Here is a 7,202-nt window from a genome sequence, read left to right as displayed (position 1 = left end):
CATTTTAAGGCCCATTTACACTGCCAAAAGAATTCAAAGTTGCCTTATTGTAAATGAGACTCAGTCCCGGTAATATAGTTTCCAAATTTTGGGCCAAATTCTGCATTATTATTATTATTTGATTTTATTTAGATACCATACATGATTTATTTAATATTCATAAGTTTTGATGGTTTACTTGATTTCCCCTTGCTGCCTACCTAAATCAATGATATCCAGGCCATTGGACAATAACATCATGTCCTACTGAAAGCCTTTCTCAAGATTTCCTTGACTTCTTTATTCCTTAGAGTGTAAATGAAAGGGTTAAGCAATGGTGTCACAATAGTATTGAAGACAGAAACAATTTTGTTCATGTCCAGTGAGTTCTGTTTAGAAGGCTCGACGTACAGGAAGATGGCAGAGCCGTACAATATAACCACAATGGTGAGATGGGCAGAGCAAGTGGAAAAGGCCTTTTTCTGGCCTTGGGCAGATGGGATTCTCAGGATGGTGGAGATGATGTAAATGTAGGAGACCAGGGTGACTGCACAGGAGCCCAGGATGACAATAAATCAGATAGAAATGTACACCATCTCAAAAAGACACGTGTCTGTGCAGGAGAGCTCTATCCAAGAATCTATGTCACAGAAGAAATGGTTGATGACCATAGGGCCACAGAAGGACAACCTGGTGATCAGAAATGCTGGCACAGAAATAGTCAGGAAGCCACCTACCCAGGAGCCAATGGCCAACTGAATGAACAATGTGCTGTTCATGATGGAGCTATAGCGCAATGGGTGGCATATGGCCACATAGCGATCATAGGCCATGACAGCCAGGAGTAGAAATTCAGTGCAGCCTAGGGAGAAAACAAAGTACATCTGCAGGAGGCAGCTGAGGAAGGAGATGGTTTTGCTTTGGGACACGAGATTGGTAAGAGTCTTGGGGATGGTAGCTGTGGTGAACCAGATCTCCAGGAAGGAGAGATTGCAGAGGAAGTAGTACATAGGGGTGCGGAGGCGACGGTGGGTCCCCACTAAGGATATGATGGTGATGTTTCCTGTGAGTGTCAGGAGGTACATGAACAAGAATAGCATGAAGAGTGAGTTCTGAAAATAACGAGAGCCAGGGAACCCACGCAGAATAAATTCCTTCACATTGGTTTGATTTCCCTTCACCATTGGGGCCAGGTGGTGTACCTGCCAAAACACATGCAACCATAAAGGGAAAACAAAAATATACACAGGTGATTTTGTTAGAGGCAGGTCATTGTTGACAGACAACAAACTGAGCAGTCACATAGATATCAGGATTCTGAACACAATTTGTATGGTGTAGTGAACATTTAACTCTCAATGAGTGCTGGGAACCCTCAGCATGTTGTCGGCTCACGGCATTAGACAGAGATGGGCACCCATTAACGAGCTGGAAACAGAACCCGGGCATCCAAATTCCCAGTTCCTTTTTCTGAGCTACTAGAACACACTCCTCACCCTGAGCCTGAAACAGCACCCAAGAGTCCTGGCTTATATTTTCAAAAGAGACTATTGATCTGGGGGTGCCTCTGTTTTTAGATGTCTGCTTCGAGAGATTTTAAAGGAAGAGCCTGACCTCTAATGGGCAACAGGGCCCCTGACTCTAGCAACAATAGGACAGTCCACTGTTGTCGCTGTTGATGATGATGGTGATACCCTCATATTTGACTTATACCTCCTCTGAACCATTGGTAATCATGATGGTACCATAGAGTTCCAGACTCCATTCACCTCTCAGTTTGGTCATACTTTATAATAAGGTTCAATTAATAAATAATTGATGCTTTAATAAATGCTTGAGCAATTTGTATTGTTTCCAGCTGTCAAAATATGTTGCTTATAACCCTGACATAATCATTTTTAAAGCTTTCTATTGATGCACATATATTGCTCATGTTTCTAACATACTTGTAATTTTTAATTGCTTATAAGAAGGCTTGGAAAAATTCATTTTTTAAATAATTTCAACAGATAATATCAATGTTTATTTTTAAGCCTTGTTTTTGTATTTTCGCACAGTTGTGCAAAATTATGGGTTTTAAACATTTTTATTTTATTTTTATCAATTAAGTATCCACAGTGTGGGAAATTATGGCAGGGGCAGATAATGGAGGACTGTCAGGCAATAATTATTCAATGACCATACAGGCTGAGGTTCAAACATTTAAAGCTTTATAACAGTTAAAACACAAACTGTCAACATCATGTGTCAAAATACACAAAGTAAATGGCTTTTAATCAAACCCTAATAAGTTCTCAAGCAGCATTTGCCTTACTTTGCCTACCTATCAATTTTAATTATTACCAATGAAAATATTTTTTCATCGGTTTGGGTGTGTATGGTGAAATAGGATTTATTGACATTTCCCAATAAAAATCTAAGCCGTCCAACCCTATTTGGAAAGCATTTATAAATAGGGCCCCAATACAAAGTGTGACCCCATTTTATTCAGTTAAATGGGCCAGCCTGCAAACTGCACTGTCTTTAGTATGTTTTCACAAGTGTAACAGAGGCGAAGTTATTAAATAATTATGTTGATGGTACACAAGATGGAATGGACTCCATGTCCTTCTTTCTGAAATGTGCTGACTACAGAGCTTTTTCATTCTCTCTTTTATTTCTTCTTGTCAAAAACTTATTTTTTCTCTCTCAAAACATCAGATCTGATTTGGACTAACTACAGGAGAAGGTTGTTTTATTTTGGAAAGTGTAGAGTCTGCATTACTTGCAAAACTACAATTATTCTGCAAGACAGCCAGAAGGTGAAACTGATCAGAAGCTGACTATGAATACAAGAGAAATTGTCTAACCTGTTTTTATACTGTAGCTTGAGCACAATGCAGAAGCACAGGCTGGCATTCTCAAAGACGCCTGAGGGAATTGGGCACCCACATACATTGCATTTCAGTGGGATTTGTTCATCTAACTCCTTTAGACTCCAATGAAAATCCTAGCTTAAAAAAACCTGGAACAAACAATGAAAAGAAAATCAGAATGCAAAATTTGTTCTGCTTAAGGAATATAAACTAGTATTAATTTGAATGTTAGGAATAATAATAACAAGAAAACGTTCTGATTTCAATTAAACTTGAGTAAATCCTACGTATTCTGGTAAGATATTCAAAGAATTTTCAAAACATACTCACTGTGTTAGATCTGTGGATTTATCCAGAATTGGGGGGAGGAGGGGAAATGATATCACAATAGATGTAGAAGAAACTGATCTCTGAACATGGAGAGAAAACCAATACAGTTATTATTTTAAAAATAATAATAATAATGCTGTTTCTCTAACACACACTCTTTGAAACTTGTCAAAAGGTTCTAGCTCTCAGCCTGCCCTAATGGAGTCAACCATCAACTATCCTTAATAATAATTGAAAATAACCATTCTATATCTTATATGCAACTGTCTTCTTAATTGCTCTATTCAGGCAAAAGAAAAGTGTTTCATTCAGGAAGGCTTATTTCATCTGCTCAGAGGCAGCCTTGGGACATGATCTTCAGAGAAATCCACAGACTTTCTCAGGAACTTTGAGTGCTTTGCTTGTGGAGTCATTAAATAAATAACTCAAGGGCCAGTCCTCAAATTCCTATGTCCCCATGTGGGTTTTGTGAACTTGTACACCTACCTTCATAGAGTTGCTCTGCACTGAATTCTGAACAACTTTCACATGCTCGTTCCTTGTGTCAAACCTCCATCCATTATTCTTGGATCTTGTCCCAAAGAGAGTTGGCTGAACAACAGAGCACAATGAGACATATTCTTTTGCCAGACAAAAAATAACAATAATATTTCACTCTTATGCGGTGCTTTAAATCAGTAGCTCTCAAAGCATTTTACCAAGGAGGCCAGGATCATTATCCCCCTTTTACAAATGGGAAACTGAGGCACAGAAAGGGGAAAATTTACACCAGGTGTTTGGGAAGGGAATCAGACCACTCACTCCAGTGGAGTTACTCCTGGTTTACACTGGGGTGAGTGAGGGGATAATCAGGCTCACTGACTTCAGCGATTCATAAATTTTAAAGCCAGAAGGCATTATGATCATCTCTGCTGACCTCCAGTATAACCCCAACCAGGGAATTTCACCCAATGATTCTCTCAGCAAACCCATAATTTGTGTCTGAGCTACAGTGTATCTTTTGAAGGAAACATCCAGTCTTTATTTAAAGATTTCAGGTGATGGAGAACTCACCACACCCTTGACAAGTAGTTCTAATGGTTAGTTACCCCGATGGTGAAAAATTTGCTTCTTATTTCCAGGCTGAATTGGATCTCCTTCTGCTTTTATCTGCTAGATTAAGGACACCTCGTCTATCTGGAATCTTCTCCTTTTGCAGGTACTTAGGGCTAGATTGTTAAAGGTATTTAGGCATCTAAAAATGCAGTTAGGCACTTATTGGGATTCTCAAAGGTGACTAGACAAATTAGGTGCTTATCTCCCATTGACGTCAATGGCAGTGACATGATTTTTAAATCTACACTACATCTGCATCTTTAAGCACCTAAATTCCTACAAGAATCTGACCTTTATAGATCATATTAAAGCCACCTCTTAAGCTCTTAGGTAACTTAATAACTTAATAGCTTAATAGAGTCAACTTCAAGGAAAAAACTCTTGTTTTACATTAAGACCGTAAGAACAGAAGAACGGCCATACTGGGTCAGACCAATGGTCCTTGTAGCCCAGTATCCTGTCTTCAGACAGTGGCCAGTGCAGGATACCTCAGAGGGAATGAACAGAACAGGGCAGTTATCAAATGATTCACTCTCTCTCATCCAGTCCCAGAATCTGGCAGACCAGCAATTTTAATACTATTCCACCTACACTGATGGGCATTCTTTACTGTCTTATGCTTAGGTGTCAGAAAAAGAAGTCATCTGCAGTGAATAAAGGATCCTCCAGCTTCAGATTTGACTATTTAGGTAAACTAAATAGTTATTGTTATTTTACCAGATTCTACCATGATGGACTAGATCCTCAACTGGGGTATATAGGTGGACAGCCACATTGACTTCCTGGATTGGCGCCAATTGTGCCTAAAGAGAAATAGACCCAGCATTCTCAGTGGTGCTATGATGTGTAAACCAGCTGAGAACTCTATATTATATTTTTGAATGAGTATTTTTTTATCTCAGATATACAGTGGAGCTAGACTTGGCTATAATTTGCACCATTGTCAATACAGAGGACTCCCACTGCTTGCCTGATTTACCCACCTGATTTAGCATTTGGGCAGCTCTTCTAGGAAGCCCATCTCTTTTAGTGATTGCAGTGCTATATAAACTGAGGCTGGGAGTTTCAAAGGGGACTAAGCCAATGGGAACTGGGCACTTATCTCCCTTTGACTCATTTAAAGTCGCAACCTAAAAAAATCAAAATTAAGTTGCATTTGATTTATTAATAGTGGGTTGGGTTCTTCTCTCATATAGAACCAAATAAGTAAGTAGATTACTCATGATTAGGTTGTGGAAACTCCAGTGGAATTCTTCCAAATTTAAACCAACATAACTCCATTCCCTTCAGAAGAGCTACCCCTCATTTACATGGAAAGGAGAATCATGCCTATTGGTTTCAGCATAGTAGCTTGTGATTTAGGCCAGTGACAATATGATGAGAATGAGACTCAATGTACTAGGGGCTCGTGAGAAATGACAGATCAGACAATTGAGGCCTTCCCTGCATCCACCGAAAATGAAGAGCATAGACACTAGCAGAAACTTGACTGGACTTTGGCTCAGTAAGAACTGAGTAAGAATCTCAGGAGTTTGCACTGAAGTCAAAGGGCTATCATGGCCCAAGTAACAATATTGCCCCAGTAAGCTCGGATTTTTAAAGGGGTCTAAAGGAGTTAGGTTTTCAGTGGGACTTGAGCACCTAACTCCTATAGGCTCCTTTGAATATACCAGCCGAAATGAGCACTAAGTAAATAATGAATGAGAAGAAAATAAATAACGAGTAAGGATTGAGTGCACACCAAGTAAACTTTCTCTTTACCTCAAAGTTTGTCCACACTGCATGCTTCTTTTGGCGGCATGTAGAGTACAGACATAGGCAGCCCTTTAGCATGGGAATAAATCACAGTGTAGCTGGTGAGGCACAGCTTAATGGAGTGAAGAGACCCCTGAAGCCTGTTTGTGTGTTCTCAAGTTCGGACCCCATACATCTCTATTCACCAAGGAGTGCTGTCTACACTGCTGTTTTCAGATGTGTTGTGTCCTGCTGCCTCCCCACCACTGAAGGATGAGGGGTGGGGAAGAGGCAGTGTAGCCATGCAGACTCACCCCTGCAGCACCTTCTGCTGGTCTCTCAGGGAATTAGCTTGATTTCCAGCTCAGAGTACCCTCTGCAGGCCGGTGATCCACCTTACTGCTTGCTGTTGGCCCCCATGTCCCTGCCTGGACCCGGTGCTCCTTTTACCTGGGGTGCTGCCCCCTGGCAGTAACCCCTTTCTCTCAGAGTCTCCCCCTCCCAGGGGAACCCCAACCCATTATCCCCACCTCGCCTCAGTATATGGCTACTGCTAGTCATCGTCTAGCCCCACACCCTGGGGCAGACTGCAGTATCAGCCTATTCATCACTGGCAAGACTGGGTTTGGACCTGCTGCCTTTGCCTACCTCTGGGCTGCCCTCTGCAACCCACAGTACCTATTGGCCTTGTGCTAGGCCGCAGCCTGGGCCTTTCCAGGCTGGAGCCTCCCCAGCTCCTTGGCCTTTCCCCAGCCCTGCTCCACTCAGGTTATCTGGCTCCCTGCAGCCAGGCCCTTCTCCCTCGACAGGAAGAGGTAGACTGTTTGTTCCTGGCATCCCTGGCCTTTTTATATAGGCCAGCTGTGGCCTGATTAGGGCATGGCCTAGCTGTGGCTGCTTCCCAAATCAGCCTAGCTTTTAGAGCTGCAGCTTTCAAGCCCTCCCAGGCAGGAGCGGTTGTCCACCCTGCTACAGTCGGCTATACTATATAATGGACACTAGGAGCAGCAGAGGGTGGGGGGGCGGGGAAGGGGTGGCTATACTGTATAATGGGCACTAGGGGCAGCAGAGGGTGGGGGCGGGGAAGGGGTGGCTATACTGTATAATAGGCACCAGGGGGAGCCGTGGAGCTTGTATCCCCAGTGAGCTAATAGTCACTTTATCTAACTGTCCATCCATCCAATTGTCCATCTAACTCTCCATCTGTAT

General features: G+C 42.0%; 1 pseudogene; it reads right to left on the bottom strand.

The window, feature by feature from the left end:
- Window positions 1-236: 236 nt before the first annotated feature.
- Window positions 237-1,163, bottom strand: LOC123347024 (annotated as a pseudogene).
- Window positions 1,164-7,202: the final 6,039 nt, after the last annotated feature.

This window comes from Mauremys mutica, chromosome 12 (genome assembly GCF_020497125.1).
Source record: "Mauremys mutica isolate MM-2020 ecotype Southern chromosome 12, ASM2049712v1, whole genome shotgun sequence".
In the NCBI taxonomy this organism is placed as follows: Eukaryota; Metazoa; Chordata; order Testudines; family Geoemydidae; genus Mauremys; species Mauremys mutica.
Note: the sequence above shows the minus strand (reverse complement) of the source record. Positions and strands in the feature narration are given on the sequence as shown.